Raw genomic sequence first — 20,533 nt, forward strand, 5'->3', positions numbered from 1 at the left:
GTCCCTGACCCAAGTTTCTTGATCTTCTTAATGGACTTATTTGGAATGCCCAAAGTCATACTACATTCAGAATTGTATATACTGCTCTCCAGGTGACTGGCAGAAGCAGTAGCACCCGATGTTCCCTCAATGGCAGCCTCCTCAATAAACGGTTCTCCAACTTGGCTGCTCCCCATAACTGTGGTGATAGCCATTCGCATTTTCTTGCTTAGGCCAAACTATGTGTCTATGTGGGATGCTCGCCTTGACCTCTCTTTTCAGCTCTCCATCTCGCGTTCCAATGCTCTAGCTTACCCTTGTCTACTTCTTGAGGGAATTCCTCTTTCAAATCAAAGGCCACCTTGGGCAAATTTCCCACCCAACTGCTCAGTAATGAGATTATTGATTCGGTTGTTTTGTCTGGATATAACAACAAAATTTTGCAGGAAATCTCACTGTATAATGATTGCAATCTAGACTCATCTGCAACAATCTGTGCTATATCGTCGGTATCTAGTGCACTGACGATTGTAATCAACAATTGTCTAATTTTCTTTTTGAACTCTATCATTGAAGTAGCAGAAGGATCCATTTTGCCTGCAATGGTATTATTGCAAACAACACATTGTGAAATATAACTATGTGCCACTCCATTTGGATCTTTTCTACGTGAAAGAAAAAGTGCAGTATGCCTCACCGTACAACAACTTACAAACAGATGCTCCTGTCATTCTAGCAGCAACACACCTAGTCGCAATTGCAACCATGTGCCGAAGAATGAATGACTGGGAGCAACATAAAACATAGTCACCCTACGCTTTTGCAATGACACACCTAGCCGCAATTGCAACCATGTGCCAGTGCATCCACGCACGGTGAATTCTTTCAAACAGATGCTCCTGTCATTCTAGCAGCAACACACCTAGTCGCAATTGCAACCATGTGCCGAAGCATGAATAACTGGGAGCAACATAAAACATAATCAGTGTACGCTTTTGCAATGACACACCTAGCCGCAATTGCAACCATGTGTCAGTGCATCCACACACGCTGACTTCTTTCAAATAGCAGCTACCGTCAATCTAGCAGCAACACACCTAGTCGCAATTGCAACCATGTGCCGAAGCATGAATGACTGGGAGCAACATAAAACATAGTCATCCTACGCTTTTGCAATGACACACCTAGTCGCAATTGCAACCATGTGCCAGTGCATCCATGCACGATGTCTTCTTTCAAGATTCAAGCATATGAAACATTATGAAATTATTTGAGCACACATTCATGCATTAGATGCTACCGTCATTCTAGCAGCAACACACCTAGTCGCATTTGCAACCATGTGCCGAAGCATGAATGACGGGAAGCAAAATAAAACATAGTCATCTTGCATTTTTGCAATGACACACCTAGCTGCAATTGCAACCATGTGCCAGTGCATCCACGCACGGTGAGTTCTTTCAAATAGATGCTCTTGTCATTCTAGCAGCAACACACCTAGTCGCATTTGCAACCATGTGCCGAAGCATGAATGACTGGGAGCAACATAAAACATAGTCACCCTACGCTTTTGCAATGACACACCTAGCCACAATTGCAACCATGTGCCAGTGCATCCACGCACGGTGAATTCTTTCAAACAGATGCTCCTGTCATTCTAGCAGCAACACACCTATTCGCAATTGCAACCATGTGCCAAAGCATGAATGACTGGGAGCAATATAAAACATAATCATCGTACGCTTTTGCAATGACACACCTAGCCGCAATTGCAACCATGTGCTAGTACATCCATGTACGATGATTTGATAAAAGAAATTTTATACCTTTAAGTTTTAACGCAAAAAACTCAAAAAACCATCAATAAAATAAGGAAGGGATTAAAAAATTACCGCTACACTGCTTTGAGAATGTGGAAAGCTGCCAGAAAGTTTGGTGAAGAAGACTTTTCAATGTACCTCTTTTGTGAAAAAGACAAGCACCGGCGTCGTCTTTATATAGCCACGACGGGCCCGGCGGGGAAGTTGCTTTTCCCGGCGGGCCCGGCGGGCTAACTACTTAGCCCGGCGGGCCTTTAGCCGGTCTCCAAGTCTCCTTGCAGGTCAAAAAAGATGAATGTCAATTAACATAATATTTGTTATTTTGCATTTCTATTGTTATTAACCTGAAATTATAGTGTGATCACGTCATTTTGAAATCCCTGCTTATGGCTTATGCCCTGTAAGACAGAACGATGAAGATGAGAGTGCACCCCATGCACAATGAAGTAAGGGTGGGAGTGCCTAATAAGTCCGGGGTCGGCCCACGAAGATTCTCTCACAAAAACCTACGTGTGCTGCAAAAAGGATTGGATCGTCCATAGAAGAAGAATCTTTTTGAGCTCTGATAACACCGTAACAAGCTTGGATACTCCAAGCGAGAAATCAATAGCAACACACAAATAAAAAAAATCAAAATTATTGAACTTTTAATAGAGAGGTAGAAAGGGTGACATGGCCCGACATAGTTCCAAGCCCAAAAGTATCAGTCCCAAAGTCTTGCGGCCCTTTCAGTATTTCTTTATCATTAATCATTGCAAATTACAACTTCTAAGGGACTTCTGCTCTCAGACTCTACATCCAGATGCTCTGCACACTGAGGACCCAAGGGCTCTTTTATTCTTACAAGGGATGCCCCAAAAGAAATCAGTTCTAAAGCAGTCAATCCCATCAGCCAACGTAATTTGCAAAAATCCGTACAGCCTGCCATGTGGCACCTATAGAACGAATTGAAAAAATTCCATATGGCCCTACCACGTCAGCATCTGTACAATCTGATTTCAGGGTTCAAGCTTCTGTCTTTTAGGGTTTCAAGCCCCACGACCGGTGCTTCATAAGTTCTTCAAGTTAGTCTGTTTAGTTTCTCTTGTCCACGGCCATTTCTCTGTCAGATTGTCATGTCACGCTGAGCGTGCTGCAGTTCAAAGAGAAAGATTGGCTCTAGAGAGAGAGTGCGAAGCTCAGTGCATAGCTGCTGAAGAAAAGAGGGTGGCTATGGAGCTAGAGCATGAGGCTCAGAGAGACCTATGCATGCAAGAGTTATCGGTTGCTCTCCTCAAAGAGAGATCCACCTAAAGTAGCCACAAAGTCATCACATAGACCAGGTAGAGACAATGAATTTAACAATCTAGTCACTTGACTTTCAGTAAGGATGATGGTAAGATGGATGCCGCTATGATTTATTCTTGGTTGCATCAGTTTAACACTTACTTAGCTACTAACAAGAAAAGCAATAACAATATAAAGTTAGATAGATGCCATGTATATGTTGATTGATGCCATTAATTGGTATCAAGCCTAGCAAGAGACAAAGATGGTCATGCATCGTGAGCGCATTGTCTTACAAGTGGGTTAACTTCTTGTCTTACAGGTGGATTAACTTCTAGGCTAAGCTCAAGGAGCGTTTTATGCCACTGGAGTACTTTGATTGGTTTAAAGAGGGTTGGCGAGTTCTCAATCAAAATGGGACTCTTGTCATGCCTTTTTCTAATCATATTTTGCAGATTTTTGCTCAATTATGTTGACTCTTAACGAAAGTCTGCTAAAGAAATTATATGAAGATAGTTAAGTCTTGAAGAAAGAATTGCTTATGGAAAAGGAGGATGTTATAAGTGTCACACTAAAGGTCACATTAAAAGAGATTTGTGTAAGGATCACATAATAAAGAACCCACATCTGTTGTTAGTGTCATGCATGAGCAAAGTAGTGCACCCCAAGTTTCTAATGATCCTGATGAATCTCTTGTGAAGTGTTATGGTCATGTGAATGGTCAGCGCATTGTGACCATTTTCATTGTGGTCTCTATTCTGGCATGGACTCTTCAATCAGGCATGAATGTCATAATGTGAAAGTCTTTGTTCAACAAGTATCTTTTCATTGAAAGTTGCAAGTTTTTTGTGTCTCCTCTCGCTACATGTGATTTAAGCCATTAAGTGGTTTTGTGAGCTTGATCCACAAGTTAATTGGAGAGATGATACCCTCTCTCTTGGTCATTCACGGTGAGCAGAGAATTCCTTCTTTGCCACTAATCTCTCATGTTTTAAAGGGAGTTAATGCACGCGTCCAGCTGGATTTCTCAATACAAAGTTAAACAGTGCAGAAAAGAGTTACTCAATGTACGATAAGGAGCTTCTCTTTGTTATCCATTCTCTAAAGCATTGGAAGAATTTCTTTATATAGTAGAGATTTTATTGTTCATACTGATCATCAAGCCCTCAAGTGACTCAAATCTATCCCTAGTGTACATAGGAGTGACCATCAAGCTTAGTGGTCACAGTTTCTTGAGCAATTTTGCCACAAACTGCTAATGTGTCAAGCCACTAAAGACCTGAGCCGACTTGCATATCCCGTCCGAGAGTCCTAAACCTTAGAAGTTGTAGAAGAAGCAAGAGTTTTCACCAACTTACAAATGCTTGTCGAGTGGGACCAACAACTTATGGGACCTCGTCTGATGTAGCCTAAAAAGAAAGTACCCATAGATACACTCAAAAGACCTAATGTAAAGAAAAATTGGTGATGTGGAAATTATACAGGCATCTGAATTTTGCATTGGCTGATGATGTGGTAGACTGTATGGACTTTTGTGAATTGTGCTGCTGGCATGCAAGTGTACAGACATTAGGAAGCGGATGGGGTCTAGGAGGGCCTCTTTATTTTCCATGAAATTATGGAGGTGATTAACATTTGGACGAATAGATACATGCCATGTGTGCAAGAATGGTGGGTGTGTAGGAGAGGTGTAAGAGTGGTCAAAGGGTACACTTTTGCCCCCAAAAAGGGGGAGGACAAATTTATGATTTTCGGCCTTCCATAACTCCTACATATGATCTCCGATTTGAGTGGAGATTATAGATCTAGAATCTACATGCCGACCTCTTTCCATAGATATGTTACTTGATATACTTTTGCCCATTAGATTTTAAACTTCATTTTGGGGGGAAAATTTGAATTCAAATAAACTAGCCGTTTTACCTATCTGAATTCAAAAATTGTCCTTTGATTGCTTTCTTAATACTAAAGGTTTGACTCCCTTTTACTGCCAAATAAAGAGGCCCTCCTAGACTCCATTCTCTTTGTGATGTACTGTAATTTTCTCTAGTAGCTTTTTAGTGTCAGCTTTTGGACCATAAGCTTTTAAGTTTAAATCTTTTCATGTAAACTACTTTTCATGGGCCTAGAGCCTTTAAATATGTTGCAAGCGCTCACTATCTCACATGCTTCTACATGAACGTACGAGTACATGATGGCGTCGTTGTACTGAGTTCAAGCAATATGAAATACTGAAAAATATGCAAGGGTTTGGGGTTGGTGCTCTCTGGGGGTGGAACTCCACATCTCATGTGTCGTGCATCTCTTTTAGTTCAATTATTTGAAGTGCTTGAAGTTTGCACAGTTTGTTCTTTCTCGTTGGCGCGTGATGCCCTCCCATTAGAATTTGGTGGTTTGATTGAATATTTTGAGGTAAAGTTAACCTAGTTGTAAGTCACAAAGGACATGTCTTCACTCTTGAGTCCAAGTCCATAGTCTCCCTGAACGGAGTATCTTTTGATAGCATGAAAAATCTATATGTAGATTTTGAGTTTGGGAAGCAATGGTTGTGGGCTCTTGCTGTACAAGGGCCCCAAAACTATCTCATTTGTGATGGTCTCTTATATTTTCATCACTGTATTTGTGTGTTACCTTATCTTAGAGAAGCCATATTGCATGATGCACATGATCCATTCACACGTGGGAACCACTTAACAAAAGATAGAAAGATTCTTTTATTGGGCTAAAATGTGAAAAGAGGTTTTTAGATATGTCACACATGGTTCTATTTGTCAAAAGTTAAAGCTCTTGGAAGTAAGCAGCAAGGTGTTTTGGATGTCACTGTCTATTCCCGAATTCCCATTTCAGGACATTTTGACACTAGTCTACCTCCTAGTTTGCATTCCAGGAACAGACAATGTTTAACCATTGTTGATCATTTAAGTAAGTTTTGCATGCTCATTCCTTGTAAGTTTATGCTACATTTTTGGCAAGCACTCTTGGAAAATTTTGGCAGTTGATAAAGATTGGAATGGATGGCCAAAGGATGCCTCATACTGAGCTCTACCAAAACCCTCCATCCACAAGATGTTGAGTCTGTTTGTAAAGGCACTTTTTGATTGTAGTACTTGAAACCTTCTATATTGTAATCCTTATTTGTGGTACTCAGGTTACCAACAATAATTTTGGCAGCACTGCAAGAAGACCAATCAAAAAGCTACTAATAGAAAACAATGGGCCATCAAGCATAGATCATACTTCATACTTATAGTTTAATTCTCCCATGGATACTTGACAATGAATTCATAAATATAATATCTTTCTCCAAAAGATTGAAGATAATAAGACTCCAATGTCCTCTACAAAAAATAACAATTAGCTAGGAATACCACAAAATGTTAAAAATAACATGTTAGGAGTTAAGATTTACCCTTCAACATAGGGGTATATTATGTAATTGCAGGTCAGCATATTAAAATCTTAAAAAAAACTTGAAAGGCTTCCTTGCTTGTTAAAAAGGCACTGTGCCACTAGAGGGTCAAGTATGGAAATTTGCATAGCTATATCCTATGGAAGATCCCTCATAAGACACCTGAAAAAGAAAACACACCCCCAATGAGGCCCTTGTGCCTGCACATGCACTAATAATTAGCAAAGAGGCAACACATACCTGAGACAAATAAAGGGCACAATGTCACCAAGCTCAATGTCGGGGTTTACAAACATACTTGTGTCTTGAGGGAATATGTCCAAGTACACCTCATCATTTCCAAACAAGGAGACATCCACCACCATTTGGCCTATAACCATTTCATAAAGGAGAGAGTTGGATGCTCTTAAAATTTCTGTTGCTCTTTAGGGATAGCATCCTCTGATATCATGTATCTCCTTTCCTGCTTTGATATCCTGGGCGTTTCTTGTCTCATACTCATGTGTAACATCCTCAATGAAAACCCCTGAATCTTTCTACTACGTGGAAGGAGGGATATTTAAAATTTGGAAGGCTTTAAGATCCTCACTAGGAATAAGCTCAAGAGCCTTATCAAACTTGTACCTCAGCCTTAACACAAGCACAAAATCTTTGCTCATAATTGTCACTGTGTGAGCAAATGCAACTGCAATGTAGCTATCATTCATAAAGTCTATGAGAAAATCCTCGGCAGCTTCCTGAAGGCACATCAAAGCTTGAGATTGCCACCTTACTGAGACAAAAGTTTTGATATTCATCATGCTCACAAGTCTATCTGATATCTCTTTGACAACTCTCATGAAAGGTAGCTTTGGAATCAGTAGACAAGTAGACTTTTGTGCTTTTCTTATTTCTCTTAAAGATTTGACTTGATAGTTCAAACTTTTTTAGCAGTGGGCCTCTAACGAGGTTGTGGAGGTGGTTTCTCTGGTTGTTCTTTCTCTAGATCTTTTGGGGCTTGGTAGACTTTTCTTGCAGTCTGTTTCGTCCTCGCCATTTGGGTCAAAAAGTACAAAACACCGCACGACGCGATAGCTGGGTCATCCACAGTCTAAAAGTTGTCCGTATCGCGTCGTATGTGAAGCTAATGATCTTGGCTAAGAATCATGGAAGGACACCTACACGACGCGATAGCCGGGTCACCCACATTCTAGAACATGTCTGTATCACGTCGTATGTGAAGCTGTTGATCTTGGCAATGAATCAAGGAAGGACACCTGCAAGACGCGATAGCCGGGTCACCCACATTCTAGAACATGTGTGTATCGCGTCGTATGTGAACCTGTTGACCAAGTGGCAAGGAACCCGCACAACACAATAGCTTGGTCACCCACAGTCTAGAACTTGTTTGTATTGCGTCGTACGGGATAGGAATAAGAAGCACTCCGGAAGTGCAAAGAATTGGGCGAGGAGGGGTAGCGTGGGTCGATGGAAAGATGCCGGAGGAAAGAGATAAGACTGGCAAAAAGAGGATGTGCAGGTCGTTTAGAAGGTACGACATGACGAGAATGTGTGGTTTGGGGAAAGGTGAAAAATGAGCATGTGAGAGAGCTTTTTATACAACCGACCGTTCGTATGATGACCATTGGAAGCATGCCACATGGCATGTACGCATGGATGACACGTGTCCATAACGGTTATTTTTGGCACCTTATATAAAGCTTGATCTCGACTTTTGTTAGTGTTGTACTTTTACTTGTCCCACACAACATGAGAAATTGCCTTTCTTTTACTTCTCTCTCCACTCTACACGTCGCTTTGGTCTCTCAAGGTCCCTTCGTCCCACACGACTCATTTGCAAACTCTGACTAGGGCCTCTATTACTTGGTTCGATCTTCTCCTGGGCTCCACTAGATAGCTTGCTCCCACACGACGCGATTGGAACACTTTGCACGTCGTGGAACGTACCCCTATCGCTTCGTTTGGAATTCTCTCTCCATCACTTTGGTGCGTGCTTGTCGACCTTCACCCTATGCCTAGCTAGCTTCACCGATTTGGTTTTTTTTCAACCATACCATGAACGAAGGTCGGGAGGAGATTTTAGAGGAGAGTCCAAGTGAGAAGCTATTGGTTGCTGTGATGGATGGTGGTGACATGGAAGTGTACACCAAAGCATATGAAATATTAAACCCTTTGTTTGATCTTGCAGTTTTGCTAGACAATTTGAAGGACTTTTTGTTAGAAGAATTCAAAGAGTTTGAAGAGGTAGTTGAAGGCAAGTGTTTGGTTTTAGATGGCAAGACTTATTTCCATCTAACCGAATTTACTACCAACTCAATTGAGAAAGGCAAAGTAACAAGGAGGTTTGTAAGATTTTCTAAGAAGACTTCCTTTGTTTGTCCACCTACCATTTCTTGTCAATTACATTCAAAGCCTTGCAACCTTGTTCCAAAAGAAGTTGCCTTTCTTTTCTTTTTGTTCCTTAAAGTTGACATGCAAGGAAAAGCTGATGAAGTGAAAGATACAGATGAAGAGGTAACAAATAAAAATGTTTCCATAGTTTTGCAGCTTGAGAAAAGTGAAATTCTAGAAGAGGAGGAAATTGATGTTACAGCTGAGGAGCAGGAGAGTGCAAATTTTGATGTGGCTCAATTTAGAGCTAGTACTATCATTGATGAGCCAGCAGATGAGGTAGAGGTGTCTGAGGCTTCCCTTACTATTCCAAACCTTCTCTACTTCTATATCAATGGAAAAGAGTATATCCCTCTCCATCATATCCAATGTGTGCTTAATATGAGGGAGGACTACTGTATTGCAACCAATTCTGAAGCTTCTGAGGTGGCCATAGATTTTATTGACACAAAAGAAGAGTCAAAAGAGGAGTTTTTGGCACTTGATCTTCAGACATCCAATAAATATTTTCTTCCTGCTCCTGATGCACTTGCTCTATGCATGAGAAGAGTGGAAGAGGAGAAACCTTCCCTCAAAGATGAGGATTTTGAGAAGAGACTTGTTGAGCTTGGCATCCAATCTTTTGGCAGAGTCTTTAAGCTGAAAAAAATTGGAAAGGAATTTTACATAAGAGAGATGACTGCATCATGCAATCTCCTTCAAGAAAAAGTAATTGCCGAGGATGAGTTGCAAAAGGTAGATTTAGTTTCACCTTGATCTCCTTTCTGAAATCTTTCTTTTTTTTCAAGTTTGTTTTAATTACTCATTATGTCTTGTTTTATAGATTGAACTCCTTGACAAAGACAATTTTCTTGGGAGAGCTAAAGGCTCAAGAGGGAAAGCAATAGAGGGCTCTTCAAGAAGGGATGCCTCCTCTCTCATGCACTACATGCCTACATTGGATAGTGCCACCTTCTGTGCTTTTCACATGCAGTATTTTGAAGATCCCGAGTTGCCAATATTTGCCCTGAAGATATTGTCACGGTTTTTAGGGTACACTCCCCTTCAAATCAATGAAAACAAGATCATGCTACTTGAGAGAGCTGCAGCACTTAGAATATTTGGATATGCTACAGGCTTCAATGCCTCAAGAGCAGGATACTTTCTTTGCTACTCTAGCTATGTAGCAGAACTGAGGAGACAAATGTCAACCTTCTTGGGGGCTATAAAAGAATCGAGTTTTTGAGAAATAGGGGTGACATGCCTAGAGATATGAAAAAATCAAAAACTGATGTAAATTTGACATTTTTTTGCACCAAAATATCTTTTTTGAATTTGGATCTCTTTAGAAAGATTTGGTACAAAGTTTCAAAGCGAAGAATTATTCTCCATCTGTGGTTGATCAGCATGGTTGTTTGATTTCATCCGTTGTAATTGCCTCCTATAGAACCAATTGAATAATTCCTTTAGCGCATTGCTCCTTCTTTGTCCCCCTCCCTTTCTCGTACATTTGAGAAAAGAAGTCCTCGCTTGATAGTGAGATTTTCCCATTCCCTGAGTATTCCATGTTGTAAGGGGTCCTTGTTTTGCAAAATATGGTCCATGCAGGTACAAAATATGCTAAATATAAAATAAAATTTAGTTGAACTCAATAGGATGCAATGTATAATACTATCCAGACTTTAGAAAGTAATTGAATACTAACTAAGTAATATGTGATGTCTTTTGCTCCCCAAGCATCTGTAATAGCAGTTATTAAAAGCTTTATTGTCTTTTTAAAGTCATCTGCATAAGTAAAAGAGCTAACTTGTTGTCTCAAAACTTTCAAAAAAATATTGAGCTTCTTCCACACTTCCATGCGTTTGTTGGCTACATCTGGTCTACTTTTGACATTGGTTGTTATTACACAAAGATCCTTCCAACAGTTACACATAGCATCAACTTGTTTGTTGTCATGGTTACTCAAAAATCTTCTGGCTTTTGCTCCACCCATTGAAACATCTTGCAAAACATCACCCATTCCTTTTGAAAGAGTAGGATCTTTTTTTAGATGCACTTGACCACCATGAAAACCCATTTGAGAGAGCAAAGCCTCGCATTTTTCTATGCAATCGTCTGCAAGTTTACTTGGCTTAATAGAATATGCATAATCAAGATGGAGTCGAAGCAATTTGTCCAAGATTCTAATATGTGCATGCATTGTACATATATGTACATTTTTTAAATCTATTGTTATAATTGGATCCCAAATCATAGAAGATGATGGGTAGTTGATGACGTTCACACTATTTCTTGATGGTGGTTTTCTAACCTCGTGTTCTGCAAGCCATCCTTTTGCTCCAGTGCTTGCCATGCAATATAGACATGGATACTTGGTATTAGCACCTCCACATACACCAAACATGCACTTTAATGCTTTTAGGTCGGCACTCAAGTGCCATTCTACAAAGAACTCACCCATGCCATCTACACATAGTTTTTCACCTGCATTTTGGTCCTATATAACAGAAGGGGTATCGGCCTGCAAAAAGAGCCATTTCAATGTATCGTGATTTTCTACTGGTATTTGAGCTGCTCCGATCCACCAAAGCTCCATTTCTGATTGAGTTTTGTGGTATGGGGAATCAAGCTTACCCTGGCTATAGTCCAATGCTCTATTCATAAGGGATATGGATACTCTTTCCATTTTTTGACATTTTTGAATTTGAGCTTCATCCAATTTCATAACAAATATAAGTTTTCCTTCACAATCTACTTCTTGCATATTATAGTATCTCACCATAGCAGATTGAGCATTTTTTGTACTCATCCAAATGTTATTAAAAACATTATACTCAAAAGAAGATTTTTTTTTCTGTTTTTCATATGTCATCGTTCTTTCTATATGATAGTACTCTCCAAAATGTTCGGGTATTTCTTCATTTAACAGAGTCCTAACTTTCCCAACATTGTGAAGCTTAGGCAACCCAAAAGATTTAATCTTGTAATACTTTAAAACCTGAAACAAGGTTTTAGAGATGGCCATGTAACCCCTTCTACTCACCCCCACTGTGTCACAAACTTCTTGCATTTGAGAAGGTTGGACCAGTAAACCCATATCTTTCAGTAAATTTTGAAATACCAATTTCTTCTGAGTTTGATTTTCAGGAAGTTTCAAAAGTTTCAGAATATCACTTTTGTTCATTACCTCATTCAAAAATCTCACCCTTTCTTGAACATTGGACATATCAAATCCTAAAAGACTAGTCACATGTTCTCTAGTAATCTTTAATCTTTCTTTTCTTTGTCCAGAACCTTCTGTTAAGTTTACTACATCTCTCATTCGTTTTACTCGTGCTCTTAATCCTATTGGAGTTTCTTTTAAAGTCTGAAGGTGGTGATTTTCTTGTTTTAGAGATGCTATTTGGTTTTCAAGTTCTAAAATTCTTGTTGCATTTGAAGACAAAACAATTTTGAGATATTGAATGTAATGTGTATGATCAATGTGTAAATGAGATAACCTAGAACTATATCCTAGTAAGCCATCAATCCCATCACCAACAAATCTCATCAAATCATGAGGTGTGTGAAAAGATGGATACCTTCCAGTGCTAGGATCCGGTGGATACAAGCTCCCATCTTTCCATATATCAATGTGTTTATTTCCCTTGTTGCAAAGTTGTTGTGCTTCATTTGCAGTTGTAACTCGTCTTTGATAGACACTCCGCGTAGTAGCATATTCTTGTCTTACCTTAATGTTCAAGTGAAACTTGTGGTTATCACTAATGGAAGATGTATTAGTCATTGTAAGTAATGAAGGAGCAGAAAGTATAATGGAAATAACGTAGCAGTAGAACAAGGTGCATTAGAGAAGAAGAGATAAAGCTCGCGAAAGGTGAGAGAAAAAAGAGAGATTGAGTGATTCAAAAGTGGAAACAACTATTTGCCACCAAGTGAAGTAAATGAAAACAAATTTCGAGGTGAGCCACAAAGGAATGTGAAGAAAAAAATATCTTTTTGAATATTTAGAGATATGTACCTAGATACGCTTTAGATTGTGTAGGTATGCTTTAAATGACCAAAACAAAAAAATTTGGAGCCGTTTTGACCATAAACAGTTCTTAGTAATTTAACCAATTCCTTACAGAGCCCTTTTTGAGTCGTTTTTGGCCCTAATGTTGTATCCACATTTGTGCAATCTAAAGCAAATACCACTCTACAACTCTAGCAATAGAGTACGGGGCCCTTGGAGGGAGATTTGGGACCCCATCTTGTGTTAGTCTTCTTTCTCTCTTCTCTCTCTCTTTGTCTAGTGCACATATCTCTCATGGAAGTAAAAGGAACCTTGTATACATAAAAACCACTAATCCTAAGCTATCAACTTCAAGACTTCCTCTGCTCGTTAGAGGGTATGTGACAACCTTCTTACTTGTCTCCATACGATGGAGCTACAAAGGGAACACGTGGTGCAATAGCCGATAGAGCTACATTGGGAGCCACAAAACTCAAGACCAAAAGTAGAGATTTTATTGTTCGTACTGATCATGAAACCCCTAAGTGGCTCAAATATATCCCTAGTTGTAAGAGCCCCATACAACTAAGAGTGCTTAATGCTTAAAGAACTTGACAAAATATTAATCACAACACTTTAAAGAGACAAGAGGCAGAATGAGGGTTGAAGATGGGCAACCCCCCCGCCCCCCCTTGAAGGAATCAAATTTCTACTCAACCCAAGTACCTTAGGACTGAGCTCAATTAGAATTAATTCAAGAGTGAGTTTAAATAGACTCACACTCGTAGATCATGCAAGATACCATCATGTGCACATGCATAAAAGTAAACATAAGTAGACCTCTCAAACATATGTACAAAGATAAAATCTAGTTGCTTCGTATGCTAGAGAAGAGATCTAGTGTCTTGGTTGCTTGTAGGATGAATAGAAGAGCGCGTAATTGAAGAGAAACAACAAAATTTTCAAATCTATAGGTGAGTTGTCCTGAAAAAATAGTGAGAGGCGGAAGTGAAAAATAGACCTGGTGGCCTCTACACCAAGACTATGCACAATGGCCTCATCATGGGGGATACACAATAGGGGCACCACCTAGCAAGGTATGCGGCTAGGACGCATACATATACACAATGAAGCATTCCATGGAAAACAATTTCAAGATCCACACCCAAATGTGGAATGGGGTGGTCGGAGAATAAGGTGAGAGGAGTGGTGGATGAGTGAGAATGTGCTCGCTACTCGTGCATGTTAGTAAGGAAGATAATGAGGTAGGGGAAACTTGCGAGTATGCTCACTTATCATAGAAGAGGTGGCGAATCCGCACACCTCAAGATGGAAGTAGCAAGATGATAGGAATATGAGAGGGAGAGAGAGAGTGTGTGTGTATGGTGGCGAATCCGCACACCTTTACATAAGCTCTCATGGCCTCCTTATATAGGGAAGGAGGGGAGGATTTAGCAATATTTCTATTTGAGGTGAGTGTCCCACTTTGGTGACTAGGAAAATGGGGTGCATGTGACTATGGCTCCCATCTTGTCTCCTCATTATTTAAAATACCAGAGTCAATAGAGACAGAAGATGAGAGAATGTGGGTAGGATAGAGAGGATAGGAGATATTTACAATAGTCTAGCTTTGGGTAGACATAAGCTTATTAGGGAGAGAAGAGAGAGGTAAGAAATTTACAAGAGAGATTGTCAAAGGTGGATAGTTGTTGATGAGGATGGATCCTCCAAAAATGGTGATAGAATCACTCTAGACTTACCAAGACCTCATTAAAAGAGCCTTGTCTCTTGTAATCCTGCTTGAAGACTTGTAGAACCATAGCCATTCTAGAGGGAAGAAAATTGGGGATGGCCTGTGTCACCATTACACGAGAAAACTGGGGTCCACTACAAAAATCATATCTCCGTGTTCATAACTCCAAAAATTCTGAAAAAAATTGAGATAAAAGTTGAGATCACGAGCTACATCTTTCATGTTGAACACTCCTTCAGATTCGGGGTTCTTCTCTACTTAAAAAATTCAGCCAAATAATGTATTGTTTGTGGCTGCAAAGGTCTTTTGGTGGTCCCCTTTGAGTGGACTTCTCTCTTGCCTTCAAATGTAAGCTCCTTCATGTGTATTAAAACATGACCTAGAGTTTTGAAAAGATTGGCAATCATCTAAATGGAGGTATTATTGAAATTTGAAAGTGGGGTTGAGGTTTGAAAATGAAAACTAGTGAATAAAATATTTGGTAGGGTGGAATAATATATATACATGAAAAATATATTAAAAAATATTAAATATATATATAATGTAATTTAGAATATATATATTTAATGCTTAAGGTCAAAAGAGAGATTAACAAAGAAAGCTTACTTATTTATGCTACATCGTGATTGATTAGCATAAGTCTTATTTATTTAATAAAGGCTAAAACTTTTGTGAAAAAGGGAAGAAAAAATCAAAAGTAACTTATATAATAGGAAATATTTTTGGTAAAAGAGAAAAAAATATGGGGGGTTCCCATGCATGGAAAAGCATGCCTCAACAGCAAGCTAGAGAGAGAGAGAGATATGGCTTCTTAAGGATGAAGGAATAGTAGCATAGAGAGAGATGGTGATGGTAATGAAGGGGCCTTCTTGGGTTGATGGTAGAGAAAAAATCAGCAACGAGGAGATGGGGAAATGAGAGGGAAAGAGAAAGTTTCCTCAAGAGAAAAGGAAAAAGTTGAAGAGGATTGTGACAAGTGTTTAGTAAAAGATAAAGTTGACATGACAAGTGTCCACACACTTGTCTCTTCCTTTGAAATATTTTTGACAAGTATCCACTCACTTGTCTCTTCCTTTGAAAGCTTTTTGACAAGTGTCTCATCTTTTGAAAAGTTTGTGACAAGTGTCCCGCCACGTGTCATGCCAAGGGAAAACCCAGGCGAGTAGGACTTGGGCCAAGGTCCGGCTACTAAATGCGGACAGGGAGATTCTATTCATAGAGGCCAAGGGCTATATAATGGGGGGTTGGGCGGAGAATCTCAGTACGCAGTTCCTGGGTCTCGCTCTGGTATCAGACCAAGGTGGAGAGAGGAAGAAGGAGGGTGGAGCCATGGTGGAGGAGAAGGCATGGATTTCTCTTTCGCCATGGCTCCACCCTCCTTCTTCCTCTCCACCTTGCTCTGATACCAAGGTGAGAGCCAAGAACTGCGTATTGAGATTCTCCACCCAACACCCCATTATATAGTATGGTTTTGTCTCTCTCTCTCTCTCTCTCTCTCTCTCTCTCTCTCTCTCTCTCTCGGAATCTCTCTCCCTCTATTATTTGTGGACCTTGGCATGGTGAAGCATGGCTCTCGCCAGGGAGGAGGGGGCATTCTTTGATGGTAATGCAACCCACGAGGGTGCGAGAAGGATTGCATGCAAGCATGCATGGCTTGCATGACTTATTGCATGGAGGACAATGGAACACGACCTCTGCAGAGTGGACGACAACCGAACAGCACTGCGGGTAACACCCCTTGAGCGGGGAAGCCGGGAGTCGGACCTGTTCCAGATGATGCGGGACTGCTGCATACGGGGTCGTAGGGCTTTGAATAGCAGCTCTTGCTCTTGCTTTCTCTATCAACGTGACGGAAACCTGCCATAGCTCGTGGTAGAGATTTTCTTTCACACACGGGTGTCAGCCTTGGCTTGGTTTTTTTGCATTAAACCCTTTGCAAGGGTACGTGCCCACCCCGGGCACACACCCCGCAAGATATCAAGCTCTTGCTTAACCAGGCTTGGAGATCCATGGCCATGGAGCTCTTGAGTTCATGAAGCAGGCAACAACAGCAGAGGCTGCATTTGATCGTGGCCTTCCAAGGCATGGGGTACAATGGACACACTCCTATGATGGCAATTTTTTTTGGATTTTCTGAGAGAGTATATTAACGGCTTGAGACTCAGGAAGGATTTCATCAAGGGCGATCTGCAACCAATCGGTAGGTGTTGAAAGGCTTTTGCGGTTTGAGGTCCATGGACACATTGACTGACAGGTCGGATCGCATGATTAATCAGGTATTTAGTAGCTTTTGTTTTGGGTTTGACGACGTTTTCAAACATGCTATGTATCTCTTGCATGCAGGCACAAGCACAGCTTGTGACAATTCCATAAACATTCAACTTTTGTTGACTGCTTTGTTTGCAAAGAACCACTATTTGGTTGAGGGATCAACATCGAGCATGGCTTGAGTACACAATATTTTGATAACTCACGTTTGTCGGAGGTTAAATGTTGATACAAAGGCAACTTAGGAAGGTCCTGTGACATATCCAATTATGGTATTCAGCAAGGCCGATCAGTAAGTATAATTGCAAGTAGCTCTCTACCATCAGAAACATTTCAGGAGCAAGGCTCCCTATAGCGACACTCCAATAAACCGATTTGTGTCTTACATCGGTTGTTAATTTTTGATCTCTCCTCATTGTGCTATCTCAAGGCGGAGGAAAGCAAGATTTTTGGGAGCACGGCTCCATGCATTGGATGCATAATCATTTCCAAGACATTGCAGCTTGCTAGGGAGCAGGCAATATAGGTACATGAAGCATCGTGGAAAAAACATTGACATCCACAGCTAGGAGCTGAATGCAATGTTGACCACCATATGAATTTTCACAATGCCAACTTGTCAAGCAAAGGTTTCTTTGAATAAGCAGTATTGGACAATCGCTGACATTTGATAGCTCAGCTGTAGATGATATCTCTCTCACTATCGGGAAATGTTATGATTCTCAATAAATAGCAAAATTTGGCAAGGCCGTTTCCCTATGATACTTTGACAAGGTCAATCTTCTTTTGCTCGGACATATGTGTGTCACCAAGCGCATCTACTAGCTATGAGCACTCAAGTTACATTCTTGTCTCATCCATTTGATGAACTTATGTGAAGCAAGGCTTCTATTTATGCATCTTGCATTGCGACTCCCCACTTCGGACTATGCTAGGAGCATACAAACTTGGGTGGAATTGGCAATATTCTTGCAAGTTATTTCATTACGTGATAGACGGGCGTATATGATACATGAAACATATATGTACATACGATAGCTCCCACTTGTGTAGCAGATATGGCTATGTGCCATTTTTAAGCGAGTATTCTTCCACGAAATCTTGGGCCAGCTGGTTACAGCAAATGACCAGGTTAGCCGATGTTACATTCTTCTTATTTTTTCATGTTTACATCTTTGAGTGGAAACTATTTCTTTTGTCCAAAGCAATGTGCTTTGACAATTTTGCATGAAGCACGGATTCTCCGTTATGCCAAGGTTCTACCCAATGACTTGGCATCAAGGGCAATGGCACACAAGTTTGAAAAAACTGGCAAAATAGAGAATATCACCTCATAGAACCTGGGGGATTCACTCTATATACAAAATGAGATGCCACTTGCGAGCGGACAACTTTGATAAAACCCCTATATACGACTCATATTAGGGAATATGATCCCCCTTTGTACACTTATACAAAAACCAATGCAAAAAACTATCCTACCCCTATCTTACATATAAAATTTAGGTCTCACATGATCTAACTGAGTAAAACCAGTCAAAGAGTGTGTAGCATAGTGATTGGCAACGTACTAAGGAATCACTTTTGTTGATAACTAGATGTACCCTCAATGTGTCTTAGTTTGACTTTCAAACTATGTGCAAGTTCAACCTACACTCTAGCTACTTGTCCAATTATGACCCATCTAAATTACTCAAAAAACATGGTTATAAAGTTGTGTTAGGTTCTCCATGTAAATTTTTATCTATACAAACTCTTTATAGCTTTCATCCCTCAACAAATGAACTATAATCACAAAACAAGCATTTTATACAAAGAAGTGTTAGTTCTTGCATGTATCTTTGTAGCTATTGACTCACAAGTTTGAGGAAAAACTCTTTTGGGAAGCCATAATTTTGAAACACAAAAACTTCCTCTTATTTTTCCATTTTTTCAAACCCCCCCCCCCCCCCCCCCCCCCCCCGGCGCCCCCTTAAATATGATACCCCCTCCCTTATTTTTCATCTTAGGAGATAAATTATTGGGGGCCTACCCCTAACTTATACACTTATGTATCTTGTAAAAAACCCCCCTCCCCTGGACTTACGTGGTACAATAAGTTTTCCATGGTGAATCCCCCGGGTCATAGAATCCCTACCAGTTTAGACTATGCAAGGAACTGCTGGTTTTGGTTCTCACATTCTAGGCTATCACTTTTGCCAAGGACTTAAAATTATGTATGCACGACATGCTAGCTAGGTGGATTCAATTCTATCGCCTAATGAAACACGGTTCCCCTGTGAGCGGGATGGAAACACATACAACACCTCTATAATGACCCAACACACACTCTTGGGATGATATACACACACACTATGGGGCACCACTCGGCTTATACAACCTACCTGGCTGAGACAGGGAACACACCGATGAAGTGAGAGGAGAGAGACTACTCATTTACCCACTCCACACACAGAGACACACATACGCACCCAAAAAACTCAGCTCAAAAGAGGAAAATTTCTGATATTTAGATACAATTGAGATTGGGTCAACACCAATGGGGCAAATAGCTCACACAATATGGGTAAAATATGCCAGATACAATCACAAATTGGAGAAGAAGCTTTGCTCATAGGAGAAACTTACACAGCCAAAACAAGAGAAAAACACTGAGGAATTTGCAAAAATGGACAGCTCCACCGCGTTCAGAACGGCCCAAAACCCCACTCCGCAATGTCAAAGTGCTCAAATTCGACCTCGGATGAGCAATTTATGGCCAAAACAGACTCCAAAAATAGCAAAAATACAGTCGCGGCTGTTCCTCCTGTTCTCTCCACGTTTTTTCTGATCTTCTCTCTGTTTTTCAGTTCCCACACTTAGCTTTATTACTTGGTCACCCTTGGCCTTTTAGTTGACCTGAAACAGACCCCGAACATGCCAAAAACTGGCCTCGCAATGCATAGTTGTCACCCTACTGCATCCATCCGCACACCTGGCACTCAACTTTTTCCAATATAGCATCCCACTACCATGTGAAGTGGCCCCCAAATATAGTCCTCATGATGACCTTTCTCCATAATTATCACAAGAAAACACCCATGTTGTGTCCGTACTTATCCACGTGCAAGTATTGACCCCATTCGACCTCCTTATGCCACTAGATGTCATCTGACGCACCTGCTTACCTCATGTCTTCGGCCCACGGATAGCTTCTTCAAGAAGTTTTACACGCTACCAACTCCTCATTATTATAGAAAAAACACATTGGTACTCGTGATAGTGAAAATCGATGCACTATGTACATGCTGCCCTACCTGTACACATGTGGACCCCACGTAACCGCCTGGCTCTGGAAAATGGGCAATCCTTTATTCGATGCACCATGCATGGGTATGTACATATGTGCAATCACTTCTTCCAAAAAACTCCTGACATAATTTGCCCATCCCCTAACCTGCTAGAGAATTCATGCTCAGCAACAGCAACACTAGTAGATGTTCATTCCACCTGGATCCCACACAAAAACACTTGGCATTCCTTGCATCAAAAGCTTAATCAAGGTTCCACCTAGTTCCCAAGGAAAACCTGTAGATATGCCATATATCAACTTTCCATCAAGAAAACCATCAATTACTTTGGCATAGACCTGCATGTGAAAATATATCTCCTTATCCATAGCTGAGAGGTCTCCACTG

The sequence above is a fragment of the Adiantum capillus-veneris genome, chromosome 28 (genome assembly GCF_014529385.1).
Source record: "Adiantum capillus-veneris isolate H3 chromosome 28, ASM1452938v2, whole genome shotgun sequence".
NCBI classification, from domain to species: domain Eukaryota; kingdom Viridiplantae; phylum Streptophyta; class Polypodiopsida; order Polypodiales; family Pteridaceae; genus Adiantum; species Adiantum capillus-veneris.